The following is a 22,467-nucleotide window of genomic DNA, read 5'->3' on the forward strand; positions in this document are numbered from 1 at the left end:
GAATGAGTTCCACGATGTGTCGATTTTGTCATTGTAGCCAGAGGTAGTCCTACTGACACGATAGTTTATGAATATTTCCGGTTGGATAACGTTTATTGATATGATTACCTTGAGTTATCTTTGATATTTCTCTTTCAGTCTCTGTAGCGCTTATACTACGCAATAGCATATAACAGAAGTTGCTCAATCTTCAAATCTTCTATTACATAGCTCACAAAACAGTCCAAAACTAACAGTAAGTAACAAGGCTATTTTGCAGCTACCAGACAACATGTCAAAACTTCGACTATATCAGCGTATTCTTAAACATGCTCTTCTGCCATCTACGGGCAGTTCAGGAAGCCATGTGGTTGTGTGGTGGGTCTATCATTTCACGAATTAATTGATCAGCTGGAGTAGGATATTTCTGTTTCTCTATGTATTTCGTTGGAAAGTAATTTTCTCACTAAGTTTTTGTAGTCGACAAATTGAGAAAAAAGTGTCTATATGATTGTTGTCGAATGATTATGTACTCTGTTGATGAAATGATAGTAGGTGGTTTATTCTCGCATGAGAATAACTGAGCTACTTTAGTGTTCTGTGTCGGTCTGGTTAGATAGTTAAAGTTGATTTCACCAATTAAACTGATATCTGTAATTGAATTCAAATCGAGTTTGTGTAGTAGATGTTTGTTTGTTATTTGGTTTTTTAGGAGCATTAGCAGCTAAGGCCATATTGCTCCGGGATATGCGGTGGTCATTCCCTGACCTTTCCACATCCTCCGTATTTGGTGGTGACGGGCTCGAACCCCGGTCTAATCAAGAAGCGTGTGCTACGCACTGCTGCTCCTTCCCACCTGGCTACGGAGGCGCCTTTGTGTAGTGTACTCAAGGCCAGTAATTCCCTGAGAGTGGCAGCATCATTCCATGTAAGTGCATTCATCATACCATGGATCCCTGCAACAAAAGTATTGAATTAATGTTTTCTAGACCCTTTCATTTTTTTTTAATAAAAAGTATTGAAAGAAATCGAGTTTATCGAAAAATATCGGGTTGTAATATGTGGTGACCATACTTGCGAGGCATATTCCGTAATGGGAACACCAACCATGAAGTGTATCCTTAACATACAGATGACGTCTTTGAAATCACAGAAAACTCTTAAGAATGCCTAGTTCTATTGCCATATTCTACAATTTAGTTGATGTGTAATTTAAAGTCCAGATGATTTGAAACTCTCAATCCGAAATCTGAATTATCTTTTATTCTCCTTGATATTATGTTATTTAATGAGTGATTATATTCTACGCACATTCAGATTGCGCAGGAATTATTTTCATGATATGCAGAAAACATAATTACAAGGCGTTTGTCAAGAATAATTACCAAACAATTGTTAATGACTTAGCTACGAACAATTGTTACTCACTGTTATTTGCAGTAATTAATATTTTTATTTTAATATCATCTTCATAAAGTTAGAACAGTAACATTAGACAGTGAGCTAGATCATTGATAAATGTTCCAAATAATAATGAACCGGGAGCAGAGACTTATGGCGCCCCACAATTTGATGCTAATGAGTTAGAATTGCCACGCTAATTTTTTATAATTGCAATTTTGTTCTTTAGGAGTTTAGCTGTTCACTTAGAAGCCATCCAATAATTCCACATGTGGTAAGTTTCTGCTTTGGAATGGTACAAGGACGAAATCAGAATCCTTAGCCAGGTCAGGGTAGATTACATCCATTTGTATGTTTTTGAGCTCGGAGATACAGTGCGATATCAAAGGGTATGTCTTTGTCAGAGATATCGTTGACAGAGGATTGAGCTTGAAATCGGTATTTATGATGGAGGTCTTTTTTTATCATTTTTACTAAAACATTAGGTAATTGGCTATCAGATGTATCAACTGATTTTGCAAAAAAACAAAAAAACGTTGTGTCTATACAGCCACTGGCCCATTATCTGTGTTATTACTAATCCATAGGAAACCAATTTATAGTTCAAGTAGCAAGTCAGTCAGTATGGATTTCAAATTGATTTAATACATACACTGGCCAAAAAAAAACAAAAAAACCCGAACCTTTATTCAGTATCGAATCGGGCTGCCTTTGTTTCGAATAACAGCAAATGTTCAGGCGGCATGATTCTATAATGTGTTTTAGTGCGTTTTGGTCTAATTGTAATCATTGCAGCAAAATATCGCGCAGCTGCGACAAAGTTGAAGGAAGAGGACTTCGTTGCCGTTCAGCACTCTCCAGCATATCTCACACATTCTCAATTGCATTCACCTGATCTCAATACATTCTGGCCCCTACATTCACCTGATCTCAATAGGATTGAGAACAGGTGAATGTAGGGGCCAGCGAATGTGTTGTAAATCAGTGTCATGCTTTCCGAACCATTCTGGCACGACGCGCTGTTGCATTGCCATCCATAAAGTGGCCATCAACCTCGGAATAAAAGTGTAACATTGCAGGGTACAGTAGAGCTGATACAAAATTCGCGTTCTCCCTGGATAACGTTCGACGTTCCAGCGGTACCAACGAACCCAGTCGTGCCAACGAAACATTCCTTGATCTTCTTACAGTGATGTTTTTAATTTTTTCATTATATCTTTGATAATTGTTTTTAACTAAAGAGTTTACATTTGTTCTTAAATTCATAGAGGGTATCTCTTTTTTATATAAGTAATTGCATTTTTTTTTTAAAAAAGTAGTTTTCTTTGTCTGTACAGAAAACCAAAACTGGATGTCCGTCACTTTTGTTTGGCCGTTTATAATCAAGAGATTATTATTAAACACACACAACCGTATTTAGAGTTTGCGGGACTTGGTGAAGAACCCACCCGTGGGACTGGGCTTCGAATTTGTAGTAAAAATTTTCGCCTAGCCACTTAGTGACTAGGCAAAAATCCTACTTTTATGAAATATTTGTCCATCCATGCGTGGCTGCTCCTTTCACCGGGTTTGGTGCGTTGTACCGCCTGCATCTCCTGGAATCGACACTGCCAATACATATTTGATATGTGTATCGTGCTGCAAGTAAGGCCTTTTGCATTTGTCTGCTGAAAGTATATGGAGCAGTATGATTCCCTCACCTGTTTTTTAATAATGGCCCAGTTTGACTGTCAGAAGCCACGTGTTTGTGAGTTCGGAGCTTTGTTGTATTCTGCATTGCAGCAAATTTAAACTGAATGAACACAATCTAGAAATGTGTATGGGTATAAGACTATTACATCTAAGGTGGAAAAAATTAAGTTTAGATAATTATTGCGTCGGGGTTGAAAGCAGACGTTTCTGTTTCATCTTTAACAAGGCAAATTCTAAGAATCAGATTAAAGAGATAATCTAGATAAGACAAATTCTAAACAAACAATTGCGGATCAATTATTCTTGATCTCATAGGGTAGATTAAAATCACCTGTTGTAATAATAGCAGTTTTAACATTCTTCCTCTCTGGATGGTATTCAAACCCAGTCCTCTTCCACGTGATGTGAAAGAATATAATTGTGCGAGAGTAATGATTAGGAGAGAAATCTGTAAGCAACTTCTTCCTGACTTCTATTAGATGATTATTCCTGGAGGGAAAATATCATTTTATGCAGTTACCAATTTGAAAAATACAAAGGCTCTGCTGAATAGAACTTTATGTGTGACACAGTAAATTAATAACGTTAAAAATTAATAAATGAAAGCACATCTCAGCAAATAGAAATTTAAAATGTTTTACTAATATAAAGATTCAGTAGTGTTATTTTTTATCTCTTACTTTTTTCAATGGGTCGTATTGCTTTCTTTGCTGTGAGGTTGAAAAGGTTTGTATCACATACCCTCATCATACAGGAAGCAGTAGGAATGTGATTATTGAACATGTGCAGAAATTCTCATGATCGTCTCTCTGTTAGTAAGGAGCACAAACGTTTAGTACCAATTTCGGATTTAATAATAGTATGTCTTTTATTAGGAAGGATGTGGCTACAGTATCTTAGTGATTACCTAAAATGTAGCATGGACAGCCAAATCCTATCCAAATCCAAATCCAAATGCAAATACTTTTGGGCATTACTCAAAGGAACAGTTTCATCGGTCATTTCTGAAGGAAAATTTAATACGCTAATACGCCCGCACGCGTGTATTAGTTTATTAAATATTCATTCTCATAGAATCTTTTAAGTATCTGCCTGTAATTTGCGTTATTTCGGATTTTTTTTTAATTAGGAAAATTTAAATTTATTATTATTATTTATTTTTATTTTATTTTATTATTATTATTTTTTTTTTTTTTTTTTGCAATTGGTGTTGGTTTATTTTAGAGTTACCGACAAAGCAGCCAAGGATACGAAACATCAATAATTGTATGTATTGTTGTCTTTCTCGGAAAAAAAAAAAAAAAGAACAAACATTCAATCTTCGCCTGAGACCAAATGATTTGTCCACTGTACGGTAAAAAGCTCATAAGTTCTTCCGGTATCTGCCTCGCGAGTGGTGCAATGAATGATGTCGACCCCCTCCTTCTTACTTGTGAGTACATATGGCCTTGGTGCGATTCATCTCGTTAGCTAAGTGGAGAATTCTTTCCTTTGTTGGCTTGAGGAACTTCATTGGTTATTAGTATTCTCTGGCCGAGTTAATAGGTCTCAGGAAAAGTGTGGGATTTTCCTCACGAAAAGGAGTTTTTTTTTTTTTTTTTTTTTTTTCCAGCGGCAAGCACACGCACCCTGGACATATTCCAGGGAGATTAGGTTATGTTATGTTATGTGTGCGCTGAACGCCAGAGAGTATGAATCACCAATATACACATATTATTATGGTCATGTTTTGACAGAAAAACCCCAGTCGAAACATTATGACCACCTTCCTAATACTGGCTATGTCTTCCTCCTGCTGCAAGTACCGCCGCCACACGGCCCGGATTGCATCCCATAGATCTGCAATAGTCCTTGGTGGTGGATCCAAATTCCGGACCTTTGGATCCACTTAATATTATTATTAGTTTAACTGTAAGGTTTCGTCCCTACTCAGCCAGAAGATAAAGGGAGGGGCATGATACAAAATTAAAATACATTAATCTCAGTGCGATTCACATAGGCATTCAAGATATTAACAAGAAGTTTAATGTAAGGTATCTATTTTGGCAAAAAACGATGTGCTTACCTATTGATGTAAAGATTACAATTGACAGATGATGACAGTAGAATTATTTACAGATACGTATGGCTAACTCCGGGATATCTTTTGTACTTATTTATCGATTATAAACGTGTTTACAAATTCAGGTTGAAATTCCATACAATTTTATAGAATGAAAATAAAGTATATTCTCTAGTACTAGTTATTTCTTTTGAGAAAAAAATGGGCATGTTGCAACGCGTGCTGCAGCATGCCTTTTGGAGGTTGCCACTTTATGATAAACTGGTCATCACAGTTACTTCGCTGTTCGCCAACGTTGGCAGTGGTTGCTGTGCTATATCTCAATGAATTGGTAAGTGTTCTTGAGTGTGTCTCTTTGAAAAATTTGTAGGTCTTCAGTGTGTCTCTTAGCACACGGGAGTTACTTTTATGTTCGGCGAACCACTCTCGAACAGTACCGGCAATGTGGCAGGGCGCAATATCCTGCTGGAAGACACCTGTACTATCCGGGAAGACAGCCACCACGAAAGGAGTACGTTTGATCAGTACAATAGATGAGTAAAAAACTTAAAACTATTATATTAGGGTCACCTGGAAAGTAATTTTCAACTATTCATGTGTATTGTGTCTGTAAATTGCGTGTGTTTTCTGGTCGATTTTTCTGCTTTGCTGGACGAAAACCCCAGTTTTGTTTCCAGGGAGAAAACCTTCTATCTACGCCTGAAACCGACAAACTTAGCCACGGAGTGAAAAAGCCCATAAAGTTCCTCGCGTCATGGACGTGATTCAAACCTGAGCCTTTTCCACTCTGTGTGGAGAGGGCTGTGACGATATCACCGCGCAGACCAATAGATGGGTAGTTTTTAATACTCAGAGTGTGGTATAGGGGTAAGAGGCCTTCAAGATATTCCCAGGAAAACATTTCCCATACTAAACACCTCCACCACTTGTCTGTTTCTATTGCACAGTACATTGGACTGATTCTTCTCTGCAGTTTGTCGCCGTACCCTCTATATACATTACACACAGAATAGCAGGAAACATGATTCATCTGAAAAGTCAAAAAATTGACTTTTCAGATGTATCATATTTTCAGACCATTGACGACTGTAAAAGTTTTTACAGTCGTCAATGGTCCAATGACGCTGTTCAAATGCAAACTTTGGGCGTCGTTAGAATGGGTGCCTACTCAGTTGGTACATACACAGGAGGGTTCTTGGATCATAGTCTTGGAAACGCCTCTGGTTGTCTCTTGGTAAAAGCCCACGGTCAAAAAAAAAAAAAAAGCTGTCATATTAGGGCCACCAGAACCAACTCATCAGGCCACATGTAATATGTCCGTAAATTGCGTTCACCGTTGGATTTTCCTGTCTTTCTGGACGAAAAACCCAAGTTTCTGACAGGGTAGGAAGCCTTGCTATCATTGCCTGACACCCTTTAATAACCCCAGGGGGCTCACATCTGGTGAATATATATAAAAATATATATTATTTTTATTTATTTATTATTTATTTTTTTTTTGGATTACACTTTGTAAGTTTTGCTTCCTTGCATCATTTTACAAATACCATTAGTAATAATTATTCATACTATTTTCATTATGTATCACAGAGCGGAACGGAAAATAAAATAACGAGTTGTAGCTAAACTAGGTTTAATGTTAAATACATACGATAAACAGTAAAAACAGAATATGTCGATACATACAGTAACCAGTAACACAAAATCTTTCGGGCTTTATGTTGCCCTTCATCAGTTAAACATTGATTGAAAGTTTTGGGAAGGTAGAACTTAATAGCGTGCAATGGCAGTCATGCACAGTGAACTGCGTGATGCAACAACTAACTGTTGGAAGTTGAAGTCTGTGGTTGTGGTGTATGGTAACGTTGCCACCGTTTGTCAGTCATGGGAATGGTTGCTTCAATAATAGGATGAACACGACATTCTCTGTTTCTGTTGACGGAAGTATTAGAGCACATGATGTGCAGTGACTCCAATCAGGTGCGGCGCCGGTAATAGCGGGACCGATCGACAACTATGACGTCGCGGCGTGTGTCAGTGTTGTGTCGGGTTGACCAGAAGTGCTCAGCAATGACCGAGTGTTCTATGTCCGCTAAGCGAATGGCTCTTTTGTGTTCTGAAATACGTTTGCTGAGCCTTCTGTCAGTTTCTCCGACGTAGCAGCTAGTGCAGGCACCTCAAGAAATGCGATAGATTAGTCCACTCTGTACTAACGGTGGGAACCGGTGTTTTCATTTTGGAGATGAGGGATCGTGGTTTCCTGCCTGTGAGGTGTATGCACTTTATCCCATGAGATTTCAGGACCCTAGAAATCTGATGTGAAAGGTTTGGGTAATATGGGGTAAAGGCGCTTGCGGCAGAGTCATTACCTTGAACGGTCCTGTCGGTCCCTACATGGTCACGAGCCTGTAGGTCGCACCTAGCTAGGGTACTGGTGGGACAGCCACATCTCGTAAGATCTGTCTTGACCCTAGCAATCTCGGTGCGTCTCTCATCTGCAGAACTAGAGTGGTTCCAGGCGCGAGTTAACAAGGACCGCGCAGTGCCGAGAAGATAGCTGCACGTGTGTGCTGACTGGTACTTGGTAAATTGGCCAGCATACATTGGCTTGCGATAGACTGTTTCTCAGGCGTGTGCCCTAACTTCGAACTAGGGTGTCCAAGTATGCTAGAGTATTGCCCGACTCTAGTTCGATAGTCAATTTTATGAAAGGTGATAGAGAGTGAAGGTGGTCTAAGAGTCAGTCGCCCACATCTCTGGGAATAACTACAAACATATCATTCACATAGCGACACCAAAAAAGTAATGGGATCTGGTATGCTCGCAAACGCACGACCCTCTAATTCTTCCATTGCGATGTTTGCCGTGACTGAACTAACTGGGGAACCCATGGCCGTGCTGTGCACCTGTTGGTAAATAGAGTCATCGAACATGATTGCTCCAACAGTTAAGCACAGTCTGAGAGCCGTACAAATATCATCTGAAGTTAGTTGGGTTCTGTTGCTAATTATTCATATATCTTCATCCCTAGTTCTCTGGTAGTATTTTCTAGTGGCAATGGTGGATCTGCAGGTGAAGGTAATTTTGCTTCTTTTTCTTTATTTTTAAGCGGAACAATTATTCTATGCTGTTATCTTCCTTAATAATCCCAGGGGCTCACATCTGGTGAGCATGGGCTTGGCACATCCAGGGTCCTGAGCTGGATATCATCATACTTCTTTATTTCTCTTTTTTTGGTGATTCTCTCTCTCTCTCTCTCTCTCTCTCTCTCTCTCTCTCTCTCTCTGTCTTTGGCTGGTGCAGCATAAGCCTCAGGCTGCCTTGCACCATATGACTAACGACAACGACGACGACGACAACAACAATAATGACGACGACGACGACGACAACAACAACAACAACAACATGGCGCTATGGTATGTATTTTGCTTAGGGGAAGTAAAGCTAACAAGCGTCAGTGTGTTGTTTCTGCAAATTACATGTATGCAATGGCGGTTTTTTGCTGGATCAAAAACCCATATTTCAGGGGACCAAAATCGCGCCACTCTTGTTCGAAAGTGACTAACTAGACAACATTATAAAAAAATTAAAAATAAATTCTACCGTCTTGATGGGATTCGAGCCCCGGCCTGTTCCACATGGTGGAAAAAGGCATAATCAGTTACAAACTAGTCCCAATATTATCAAGGCTCTATCCGTCCTTGGAAAACCATGCGATTTCTTCGGAAAACTGGATATTTGCTTTCTATTTGGATTGTTTTTGCCTTCCATCTAATTTCTTGAAGTGTTTAATAATATTGCTGTGAATATTTTGGGAAACGTTGTTTTTCATCTGTCGAACCGCTTTTTACATTTTTATTGTACCTATTGTGTTTCTTCTTTTATTTCGGACTTACCACAGCCGTAAATCTATTATTAATTATTTCGTAACATTTTTCTGTTCCTTGGCCTTCGGTTCAACATTTCTATTATTAAAATTAAACTTTCCTTATCGTAATCACTGAAACATTATGCTGAGTGATGTAATCTGAATCCTGTTTTCTTTTTTTAAATCAGGCTATATTTACTGGAAGCCATGGTGAAGCTGCTCCAGGAGCCCAATGATCTTACATTTACAGCCTCTAAAAGTAAGATCAACTAGGATCCCTGACTGCCTAAATTTGACATTGCTCTTAGTTTAGCCCTCTGTGTCAGCTTAGTTGGCACGATATATCGCCACTTGTATGGAGAGGTCTGAATTCGATTCTCATCAAAGCCTGGAGGAATTTCTCAAGTCTTCATTCTATGCTGTAATAGCCATTCTCAGGCTGAAGGTGTAGGTACTTACCCTAGTGCCATGTTTTTCGGCCAGCCCACACAACGTTCCAATCAGCGCCCGTGAACACGCCAGTTAATCTAACTGAAATCGGATTTAGGAATAAGTTAAATAAATTATGGGATTGGGGCCTCGCCGTTTCCTTCTGTGTTAATAAACATCTATAGTTACATATTTAAAATCATTTCATATGCTTTAGTTTTGTGTCTTAGCTGGCCGTAAATTTAAGTTTTACATTATTTTAATAAAAATATTTTATGTATAGTGAAGACTGTTAGTTCTGCAGTTTTTAAATTCGTTTTATCTCCCTTTTTATGGATCTGGATTACCTGTTTGTTTTCACTTTCTTGATAGCTACCTGCGTTTGGTATTATGTTATTATTGTTATTATTACAGTATTATTATGATGCAAGGAAGCCTGAGGCTTATGCTGCACGGCCAAAAAAAAATTCTGAATTACCCTGAGAGAGAGAGAGAGAGAGAGAGAGAGAGAGAGAGATGTTGTTTGTTATTTGGTTTTTAGGAGCATTAGCAACTAAGGCCATATTGCTCCGGGATATGCGGTGGTCATTCCCTAACCTTTCCGCATCCTCCGTATTTGGTGGTGACGGGCTCGAACCCCGGTCTAATCAAGAAGCGTGTGCCATGCACTGCTGCTCCAAACAGAGAGAGAGAGAGAGAGAAGAATTATGATATCCAGCTCAGGACCCTGGGTGTGCCAAGCCCATACTCACCAGATGTGAGCCCCTGGGATGAACATGAACATCGACGAGGAATATTACAACTTTCTGAAAGTGATAAAGTCCAAGAAACCTATAGGGAAAAAGAAATCCAAAGAAGAAAAAATTAGTCAAGAAACACTTGTTATGATGAACCGAAGGCGAAAAATGAAGAGCAAGATAAATACTGACAAGGAAAAAATTGAGTATACTGAGTTATGCAAAGCCAAAAGAGACTCAGTGAGGACATAAGAAGATTTAACACAATAAAAGTAGAACAAGCATTAAAGAAAAACAAATGATTTAAATCAGCAGCCATGAGCATAATACAGAAAGACAAATGATACTGAAACTGAAGAATAGCGATGGTGTACTTATAAACAGCAGAGAAGGCATAATTCAAATAACAGGGGGAAGATGAAGTTACTGTAGAGTTGTTAAAATTGGGAGGAAGAGACATAACACAAAAACTGGCAAGTCTCTTCACAAAGTGCATTAGAAAATGTGTGATGCCTAAGCAGTGGAATAATACAATCATAGTTTTGCTGCATAAGAAAGGAGATAAATCAGAAATTGGAAATTATAGACCAATTAGCTTGTTATCCCACATCTACAAGTTGTTCACAAGGGTCATTACTAACAGATTAGAAAGAATACTTGATGAGAATCAACCGAAAGATCGAGCTGGCTTTAGGACAGGATTCTAAACTATGGATCGCCTTCATGTAATATCACAGCTAATAGAGAAAGCAAATGAATATAAAACACCATTATGCCTGGCATTTGTGGATTATGAAAAGGCATTTGACTCCATACAGCATAAGGCAATGTTTCGGGCACTAGAAAGACAAGGCATAGATACTCCATATATTATGATTTTGAAGAAAATATATGAGAGTGCTACCTCCTTTATTAGACTAGACAAAGACGGTAGCAAATTTAAAATCGAGAAAGGAGTTCGACAAGGAGACACAATATCTCCGATGCTGTTTACTGCTGCCCTTGAGAAAGCTTTCAGAAGATTAAACTGGTCGCAGAAAGGAGTCAATGTGAACGGAGAGTACCTAAACCATTTACGATTTGCAGATGACATTGTGGTCATAAGCCACGATCCCAAAGAATTAGAGTCAAATCTTAATCAGTTATGCACAGTTAGTAAGGATTTTGGACTAAAGATGAATACGGCGATGAATATAGTAATGATGAACAAGTATGCCACAGAAAGGGAAATAATGGTTGAAGGAGCAGTAATTGAAAAGGTGGAGTCATATATTTATCTGGGACAAGTTATTAGCTGTAATAATGATAAATGGCTGGAAGTCAAGAGAAGAATAAATTTTGGATGGATAGCATTAAGGAAATATAGTCACATACTGAAGAGCAATATCCCAGTTTGTCTGAAACGTAAAATAATGAATCAATGTATACTCCCCACCATGACTTATGGAAGTGTAACTTGGGCACTCACCAAAAGAATGGAAGAGAAGCTGAGAACTACACAGCGAAGAATGGAAAGAATCATATTGGGAATCAGATTGTTAGATAAGAAGAGAAACACATGGATTAGGCAGCAAACTCAAGTAAAAGACATTCTTATCAAAACTAAAGAACTAAAATGGTCATGGGCAGGACATATAGCTCGAAGACATGATGACAGATGGACTAAGAAAATAACAGAATGGTACCCAAGAGGAGCTAGAAGAAATCCTGGAAGACAAAGGCGGAGATGGATAGATGAAATTCATGAGTTTGTGGGTAGTAAATGGATGGCCAGTGCTCAAAACAGAAGGAACTGGAAAGTTGGTGGAGAGGCCTTCATCCTGCTGTGGATTGAAAATGGCTGATGATGATGATGATGATGATGGGATGAACGTGATGGGTATTGCTGGGTATTATGTGTTTAGTTGGATATTATGATTTCTCCTCCTTTTAAAGGTTAACTCATCTGTCCTGTTGCTTTTTCTTTTTTCATTTTCCTCATTCTGTCAGTATATTGTTGCTTTACTATTGTTATTGGATATCTTCCTTTCTTCACATGAATTATCATGTTTTTATTTCAATTACCTATTTTGATCAAGTTACCAGAGGGCGCTGGTGGAGACATGCGCAGATTAGGGATGTACCTAACTGAGACTTATGTGATGTCGAAAGAGAGTAGTGTGTGTTTCGGTTCTTTAAGTTTAAATTAAAATTTTTCGTGTGCTGTGTATGAGCATTTAAAATATGATGATGGTTGCCTTTTAAAATCTTTATTTTAGTGTTTCGCGTGCACGCTTAATTCTGCAATTGATTTCCTTCAACATACATAATAGTGTAAACTTGTTTCATGAGCGATATCCGAATTTATCACACACTGAGAGACGGTAAGTGTGATGCTCAGGTAATACAATTCTGATCATCAGCATCTTCTGTTTTGTATTTTTACAATCAGTAATACTGTATTGTGTTTTGTTTGAAGTAATAAAAAAAAGTTGGATATATTGCTTCGTCTCCAGTATCTGAATATGAGTAGCCACAATTTCAGAAACTCTCCTTTCGTGAAATTTGTCATTAGGGAATAATTTAAGAGAAATATTGTATATCATCCGGGTGTGATTATGTATACTATTGGGAAAGAAAAAGCGTTGTGGGGAAAACGCTCATAAGGTATAAACGAAAACTCTTGAGTTGTCAGCTGTTAAATTTTTTGTTTACAAGTGGTTTATTCATTGATACGTTAATCGATAGGTACAGATTACAATTAACTGCTACGTACAGTTTTCAAAATACTTGTAAAGTGCATTGAATGTGATTCTTCGGTTTGATTGTCTCCTCCGGAAACTGACTGAAAGGAAAAGCCATCATGGAGAGGGTGTTTGTTGTGTAAAAAAAAAAAAAAAAAATCATGGAGGTGGGGGGAGAGTATATGATAACGTTAGGTTAATCATATAATAGATTATTCTCGGCAGCTTTGACTCCAGGCATTGTTACGTAGCGAAATACTCCATGACAATATTTTTTATGAAAAACTAGTAGTTTTAACAAGTTTCTAAGCACCCATTCAAATTAGAGTGTACATGCCAAGAATCTTTTAAAACATTTCTTTCTTTTCTGTTGGTACTAGTATAATGAATGCCTTACATTTATGAACTGTCACTTGAAGTAAACTGGCTGTAGACATAATTTTCATTGAAACTGAGTAATTCATTTTGTTTCGAAGATGAAAGGAATAAACAGAGAAGAGGTCAGTTACATCTGCTCAAATGTAAAAAGAAAATATATGCCAATAAGGGATATGGTTAAGTCCATATTGCTATGCAGACCTCATGAAATGGATAATTGTAGTAGTGTGTTGATCTCTATTATTATTATTATTATTATTATTAGCTGTATGGTGCAAGGAAGCCTGAGGCTTTTGCTGCACCAGCCAAAAAAAAAAAAAAAAATTCTGAATTACCCTGTGTGTGTGAGAGAGAGAGAGAGAGAGAACAAGAGTCAGAAGTAAAAGGGATTTACCAAGAAAGAGAAGAATGATGATATCCACCTTAGGACCCTGGGTGTGCCAAGCCCATACTCACCAGATATGAGCCCCCTGGGTAAGATTGAATCAAGGACTGTGAAACATTACCTCAGCTTCATTCCCACTATTCACAATCAGCTACAGTTTGTTGTGAATAATAAAGAATTATTTTCTTAAAACTTTAATACACTGTTGAGATAGATATATGAGGTAAAGCACATAAGGCTAGATGATTCATGACCTTGAATTGAATAGTTTGGCCCTTTGCTCTCCTTGACCTGCCTCTTGAGTTGCTTTGGAACCTTTACCATAGTCTGCATTTGGTTTCTGTTAATTTTAAACTAATTGGCTAACCTTGACAATTGTTAAGCCAATTAGTTTAAAATTAAACTAGGGCTCATTCCAGCAGACTGTGCCAACCGTACTAAGTGGAAAGCATTCTATCCATGGCACTGACTGCTAACTGTGACAAACAGTGCGAATAAAATAAGGTAAGTAGACTAGCCCTTTTTCTGACCAGCTTTATTGCTCCTATCAGGATCTGTATAGCTGAGGATATTAGTTGCTTCTTATCTGCTTGGAAAGGCTTTGGATTGAACCTGTTAATGGCAGGTTGAAATTAAGGATATTTTTGGTTGGCCTGTATTAATCAGAACCTTGAAGGGGTAGTTATGTTTTTTCTCTCACTCTCTCTCTCTCCCTCCCCTCTTTTAATCACGTAAATAAACAACCCAGTCCATTGTTTATAGCCATTGCAACTCTGATGCTTCATGGCTTGTTATTCTTCAATTCTAAATTCTTATACATAACCTGAGTTATCTTGGGACCAATCCAAAACGACCTGACTTACCAATCTGTTAATGCATTTCTAGCTATCATGTTATCTTTGGGATGTTCTGAAGTGTAATGATAACACACAGCTTTATGTTAGATTCAAGGCAGCCTTAGACAATTTAACTTAACTTTATAGTAAGTTAAGTATACCAATCGTGGACAGCACAACCCTTAGGCATGGTTTTGGCATTGCATGTTTAGCAGAGGAGTATGTTAATTTTCATATGAGTTTGGATTATAGGATAGCAAAATATAAAAGGTAAATCTGGTATTTAAACTTTATTCCTTGTATAATGTAATTCTGCCTTCTCAAAAAGGATTTGTTCTTTGGTATTGCAAACCATTGTGCGTAAGATATATCAACATTAGTGTATAGTGTTACTAATACTATATTTGAAAAAAAAATTTTTTTTAGGGAAGTGTGAAGAAATTTGTTACAGTTGAGTGTATTGTGAACAAACGATGATTGGAATGTTTTACTAAGGTGGCTTACATTGTAATTCATGCTTCCTGCTGATTTAGTAAGAGTATCTCAGGTCACATCATCAGCCAGTCAAGTCACATATGTTAGAAAAGCATTCATATAGTTTGTAAATGCTGCCAACACTAAAAAAGCAAAGCTGTTTATGATTTAAGCAGCTTTGCTATTTAGAGTCCAAAGCAGCATTTATACACTGCTTGAATGGTTATTAGCACGTAGAATCATTTTCTCTGTCAGCTGATTTCTCTACTTATCTCTCTTTATCATTAGTATTAGTAGTAATAAAGGATGCAAGAAAGCAAGTTTATACAGCTTCAGCCAAAAAAAAAAAAAAAAAAAACACCCAAACTTTCTGCATCATCTGTTTATCACCTCCAATAGTCTGTCTAGTTCTCCCTTGAATTTTTTTTTTTTTTTTTTTTTTATCAAAGATTTATAGTTAGCTTTTATTTTCTAGATATATTATGCATATTCATATGTAAATAATTTTAAAAAATAGTATTATTATACCATAGATTATCTGAAATAATTAGAGATTTTCTAATTTGGTTTATTGATGATAATTGCTGGTATTTCAAAAGCAGGTAATCATTGGTCTTAAACAAGAATAGAATACTTAGCATTTGGGTTTTCACACCAGATATTTGCAAACAAAATCAGGGTTTCGTTAGTTGTACACAGTTGAGTTATTCGTTACATTTTAGTAATTTGCTTTATTTTGTTAAAATAGTGTTTTCTGTATGTAAGACACTTTTCGGAAAGAGAATTTTGTAAAAAATATTTTATTGGTTATATTTGACTTGAAGATTCATGAGTAATAGTATATTTTCTGGGTTGGAGGAGGATCAAAATGTCTTTTAGCTGCCCTGTTTGTATGTTCTTTGGCATAATTTAACACCATCAATTTGAAGCCAACAGTATATAAAAACCACTTCTGCCTTGTACCATTTCATTAAGACTGTCTTGTACCCATTTCATTAGGACTACAAATTTATAAAGAATTAAAACTACCATACTGCAAGAAACACAGAAATATGAGTTTTCTCTTTCCATTAGTGGCTCGTTGATTTATAGAATGGATTATTGATTCTCAGAAGTCACAGATAAGGTCAATCGAGTGATTACTAGTCCTGGTATTTGTAGATCTCAGGAGGAGGGGGTGGTAGTATCAGTATCTCATATATTGTTGGTAAGACAAAACTGATGATAATTCCTAGTAATCCTTTACAGGTTTCTGGAACAAAGGGGTTATTATTATTTTTTTTTTCTGTGGAAATAAACATTGATTTCTGGTGCTATTATAATCGATACTATAACCTCCCAAAATATTTACTATTCCTCCTGAATCACCCTATATATATATATATATATATATATATATATAGTATATTTATATGGCAAGTGTGAAATAGAAGTTTGTTACTATTGAACCTACGATATACATGACAAGTGAACTAGAAGAAATGAATAAGAAATGTAGTGATATATAATAGGATAAAGTGACAAAATAAGACATGATAAAGCAACAAAATAATACATTTATTGCAGTCAGTGAAAATAAGTGAAAATTTTACATGCATCCCTGATGCAATGCCCATAACAGCAAAAATGCTAAGGGTTTAACATAGAAATGAACTAAAACAGGAAAAAAACAAAAAACAAGTTGTAAACACATAAAAACAGGGTTTTTTTTTTTTTTTTTTCCCCACAATAGCAACATACCGATCAAGGAAATACAATGACAGTTACTCGGCTGAAGACAAGACCTGCTCCCTGATGATGCGTCTTCTGTAGGCTTTGGCCTCAATGAATTGCTTGTAGTTGGCATTCATCTCTTGAACATTTTGGAGCATCTCCATTGGCAGGAATCTGTCCCCCTTCCTGAGCTTCCACACCATGGACTGTAAAGAAGGGAGGGCTTGGCATACAAGGTCTTAATCTTTTATTTTAGAAATTTAAATGTTCTATATAAAAAAGTTGCTCCTTTAAGCACAACCCTCAGATACATAGTCTTGCAGACATATCTGAAAGAGATAGCTCCAGATTAAACAGGAGGATGAGACAAACTATGCTTACCCTTAAGGAGCATAGGAATAGACAGCCTGTGAAATAGCAAACTTGTAGATTTTAGACCACTCAATGGGATAACTCAATACATTTGAAGCATGATCTATTTGCTTCCTAGAATGTCCATAAATAATAAATACCAGGTCATCTGCATATACTATGGTGTCATCACCTTCAAATCCATGAGTTTAAAGCTTGGACACAGTGCTCTACATGTCAGGTCCTAAAATCAACCCTTAAGGTTGATTCTAGTTCCTTTTCACAAACACTTCATTCTCCAGATGTTGCATTCTCGCTTCTACTTTCCACTGAGAAAAATAACTCCTAAAGACAGAGCATCAATTACCTGGAACAAGATCACCCTGAACCCCATGGAGGATACTCTCCCAGTTATCCACATAATGTGTACATACTTCAGGAGACGGCGCCTCTGTAGCCAGGTGGGCAGGAGCACCTGTGCGTAGCACACGCTTCTTGATTAGACCGGGGTTCAAGCCCCTTGACCACCAAATACGGAGGATGCGGAAAGGTCAGGGAATGACCACCGCATATCCCCGGAGCAATATGGCCTTAGTTGCTAATGCTCCTAAAAACCAAACAACAACAACTTCAGGAGACACAGTCAAATCTATATAGGTGTTCCCGTTAACAGAGGAAAAAGTTGGAATCTGAGTGGTCAGTTCAGTTCAGTAGTCATTCAGCTCATGGAGGCTTGTCAGTGATATACAGGGATTTTTTAGCAGGGAAAAGGAGGTGATTATCCCCTTGTATAAGGCAATGGTCAGGCCACACCTTGACTACTGTATACAGGTCTGGAGGCTTTGTTTTAAGAAGGATGTAGAGCTGCTGGAATGAGTACAGAGAAGGGCAACAAGATTAGTTAACAGAAAACAAAAGGTTGCTGTTACGAAGAAAGGCTTAAGTTTTGCAAATTACAGTGTCTGGAGACTAGGCACCTGCAAGTTCATCTGATTGAAGTGTATAAGGCCTTGAATGGTTTGAGCATGCTCAATGCTGATGGGATTCTTCCTCTTGCTTAGGTTAATCGTCTGGTGGGACATGAATTCAAATTGAGGAAAGACAGTTGTAGAATAGCTGTGTGGAAGTTTGCCTTTAGCCAGCGGGTGGTTGATTGCTGAAACAAACTTCCATCTGTCGTTGTAGAAGTTGACAGCTTAAATAAATTCAAAGCAGAACTAGACAGACATTTGGAGCGAATTGATGGGTGAAATGGGAAGGTTTTTTTTTGTTTTTTTTTGACTGATGCTGTATAAGCTTACTTTCTTGCATCATATGCCTCTGCTAATGCTACTGAAGCAGTGCTAGGTGGTTAGAAAACTGCTAGCCTGGAGGAATACTCAGACTAATAGTTTTACAGCAACCATAGGAAGAGGTGAAACTGATTGTTGTGCTTCTTCTATTGGGATCCACAGCAGCCAAGAAAACATGCTCTCGTGGAGTACATGGTGTATTAGTGGCCCTCATGTGACAAGCAAATTACTTGAGATGTCTTAGTGTTACTAGTAGTAAAAACAGGTGCACATATATTTGTTTGTACACTAATGCTAGGAGTATGCTAAATAAATTAGAGGAATTTGAAGTATTTGTTAAGTTTCTGGTAAGGAGAAGGGATTTTGTTTTTTAAAGGTGACTGTAATGGTCTTACACTTTTTCAGGTGCATTAGCACATATGCATAATGTACCCATTGTCTTCACCAGATCCATCTCTCTCTCTGCATGTAATAATTCAATTCCGGATAGATGGAATTTCGTAAGATTTTATATTTGGCTCTTTTAGGAAAATTTATCGAGCCATCTTAAATTTCATTAAAATTGGACCAATACAGAAATCTGGCAGGTATTATTATTATTTTTTTTTTTATCTGTCCATCTATCTCTAATAACTGGACTCTTTCTCTTTGGATTTTTCACAAAATTCTATACTTAGTTCTTAGAGAGACATATAGAGTAATTCCAAATTTTGTTAAAATCAGACAGTACAAATCTAGAAATTATTTTTTTGTTCATCTATGGGCATGTAATAATTTGACTCCGAGTGGATGGATTTTGATGAAATTTTATATTTGTCTTGTTTGGAATGAGGTATATTGCTTCTTCCTGAATATTATAATTGGGCCAGTTATAAATAATAATCTGGCTCATTATTATATATAATGAGCCATATAATTTTTTTCATATATATTGTATAGGCTCCATGTAGTCTCTTTGTAGCTGAAGCACAGGATATAGTATTTTTGCTGTGCGCTGATTGGAGTAATGTGGTGGATGTGCAGAAATGAAATGCTTTTGGTCTGTAATTAAAAACCATTACTTTTTACTAATTTTTTAAATTTTTTTATATTTTTTATAAGTCTATTATTACTATTTGACATGCATGAAATGTGACCACTGTGTACAGTGGTTACATTTTATTAACTAACTTATTTATATCCTTTTCAGTGGAACCAACCGATAATGTTATCAACTATAAATTTTAAGTGGGAAGCATTCAAGAAAGTAGTTATAGAATGTACCAATTACCCCCACATCTTTTACTGCTGATCATCAGATCAAGAGTATTGCTTTTTCTTGTTGCCTCTCTAACATGCTGGTGTAGAAAACAAACATCCAATAAATCCACAAAAGTCTTGCTACTGTCTGAGTGATGAACTCACATGATTCAGTCAATATCTGGAAAGTTAAATTCTCCATTATAAGAGATTCTGATTTATTGGTTCACTTTATGTCTGTGCAGTTGTTTGTTATGCTCATCATAGGAGGATTGGAGTGTGTTATTATTAGGCCTATAACACACTCCTATCCTCATTCTGTTTCCCAGTGCTAATGCTATGCCAGACTGACTCTACATTGCACTGGCCACCCATGTCCACTGGATGCACTGTCTTTGATTTTATGTGGTTCATAATTAAGAGCATAATCCTCCCCTGTACTCTAAGACCACCTGTAAGAGCATAATCCCCTACATTCTACTCTCCATATTCAAATTCTGAATTCCTTATATCCGAATGACACCATGTCTGTAGTAACCCCACAGTGTCTACGTTTGATGACTTGACTAGTACTTCAAATTTATTTACTGTGCTCATTGCAGTAGTGTACGTGCAAGTATGTGCTACAATGTTTTTCTCTTTGTAACCCTAACACAGCACACACATTTGTAGTTCCAGGAGGGGCCCCATCAGGTTTTGAAATCCACAACATTTTGCTTTCCAGGCTGCTGCATGTTCTCATAGAAGTAATGCAAGAATCACTTTCAGTTTTGCCTGCAGCTACTATTAATAAATTATTCTGTGTATTCCCAGGTTTTCTGACCTATCTAACACTGTTTTGATAGCATCGGCAAATATTCTTGCACTCGCTTCTGTTTAAATGTATCACATCCCTGCAGAAATAGTTTCTCCAGGGCTGAATTGATTGATGAGGAGGTTCTCGTCATGTACTCCCTCCTGTTATGTATGGGAGTTGCAGACACTTTCAAACCGAACACACATTTTTCTCATCATTGCTTTGTACTTGGCATTTATGTTAGTAGTTGCGTATGATGCAAGAAAGCCAGCTTATACAGCATCAGCAAAAAAAAAAAAAAAAACCACTTTCCATTTCACCTACCTATTAGTTTGTATAGTTCTTCCTTGAATTTATTTAAGCTATAAACTTCCACAACAACAGATGGAAGTTTGTTCCAGCAATCAACTACTCACTGGCTAAAGGCAACCTTCCACATATATATTCTGCAACCATCCTTCCTCACTTAAATTTTTGCCCCTTATGTGTGTAATCTGAGTAAATAACTATTAACTTTGTTAATAACTATTCGGATATCCCTCTCTTAATATCATTAGTATCAGTGTGTACAATAGTATCACCATTTGTGCCCTTAAAAGATGATAGCTGCTGTGCATCATCAACTTTAGTCTCTGGCAGACATACATTTGTTCTTTTCCACCTGTTATATTTGCATAATGTGTTTCTCCATTCCCCTGACAATCAAATAAACAATTATAGCAACTTCCTTTGGGATCAAGGATCACTGCTGCAGAGGATGTCATTCTGTTGTCTTATGCTGGAGAATTGATTCAAATGTTGGTGGCCAAGTGCTTCATGGGTCCCTTGTTTTTTTAATCCTTCAAGAGCATCGACCCTATTCTTTATACCCTTATATAATCCCATCAGAATTCTGAATTTGCGCTTAATCTCGTCATGCTCTTTTTTATTAAATACACAAAGGCAATCATGTTCTACCAAGGTAGCTTTGTGAAGGGGGCACAAGTAACACACACACACACACACACACACACACACACACACACACACACACACACACACACACACACACACACACACAGCATAATCCTGATTTGTAGGAGTCCTTGGAAATTCTCTCCCAAACAAAAGCATTGCTGCCACTTTGAACTCTGTTTTGCTACTCTAGTCAGAAGCATGAATTTAGTCTAAATTTAATTTTAAAACAACTCACAAAACTAAGAGATCAAAAAGAATATCATCATCATCATCATCAGCCATTTTCAATCCACTGCAGGATGAAGGCCTCTCCAGCAACTTTCCACTTCCTTCTGTTTTGAGCACTGGCCATCCATTTACTACCCAAAAACTCATGAATTTCATCTATCCATCTCCGCCTTTGTCTTCCAGGATTTCTTCTATTCTGTTATTTTCTTAGTCCATCTGTCATCATGTCTTCGAGCTATATGTCCTGCCCATGACCATTTTAGTTCTTTAGTTTTGATAAGAATGTCCTTTACTTGAGTTTGCTGCCTAATCCATGTGTTTCTCTTCTTATCTAACAATCTGATTCCCAATATGATTTGTTCCATTCTTCGCCATGTAGTTCTCAGCTTCTCTTCCATTCTTTTGGTGAGTGCCCAAGTTTCACTTCCATAAGTCATGGTGGGGAGTATACATTGATTCATTATTTTACGTTTCAGACAAACTGGGATATTGCTCTTCAGTATGTGACTATATTTCCTTAATGCTATCCATCCAAAATTTATTCTTCTCTTGACTTCCAGCCATTTATCATTATTACGGCTAATAACTTGTCCCAGATAAATATATGACCCCACCTTTTCAATTACTGCTCCTTCAACCATTATTTCCCTTTCTGTGGCATACTTGTTCATCATTACCATATTCATCACCATATTCATCTTTAGTCCAAAATCCTTACTAACTGTGCATAACTGATTAAGATTTGACTCTAATTCTTTGGGATAGTGGCTTATGACCACAGTGTCATCTTCAAATCGTAAATGGGTTAGGTACTCTCCGTTCACATTGACTCCTTTCTGCGACCAGTCTAATCTTCTGAAAGCTTCCTCAAGGGCAGCAGTAAACAGCTTCGGAGATATTGTGTCTCCTTGTTGAACTCCTTTCTCG

At 37.3% G+C, this 22,467-nt stretch overlaps 1 protein-coding gene across 6 annotated transcripts in view; it reads left to right on the forward strand.

The window, feature by feature from the left end:
- Window positions 1-12,320: 12,320 nt before the first annotated feature.
- LOC150089257 (semaphorin-2A-like) overlaps window positions 12,321-22,467 on the forward strand; it is a 1,190,084-nt gene continuing 1,179,937 nt past the window's right edge. For 4 of the 6 annotated variants that reach the window (XM_090388608.1, XM_090388620.1, XM_090388623.1 and 1 more), the window contains exon 1: window positions 12,321-12,531. The gene's annotated coding sequence lies outside the window, so the exon portion shown is untranslated. Of the gene's footprint in view, window positions 12,549-22,467 lie in introns of all 6 variants that reach the window. The other 2 variants (XM_090388614.1, XM_090388640.1) reach the window with 1 other exon arrangement.

Source organism: Mastigoproctus giganteus, chromosome 2, assembly GCF_048544385.1.
Source record: "Mastigoproctus giganteus isolate SK-2022 chromosome 2, ASM4854438v1, whole genome shotgun sequence".
Taxonomy (NCBI): Eukaryota; Metazoa; Arthropoda; class Arachnida; order Uropygi; family Thelyphonidae; genus Mastigoproctus; species Mastigoproctus giganteus.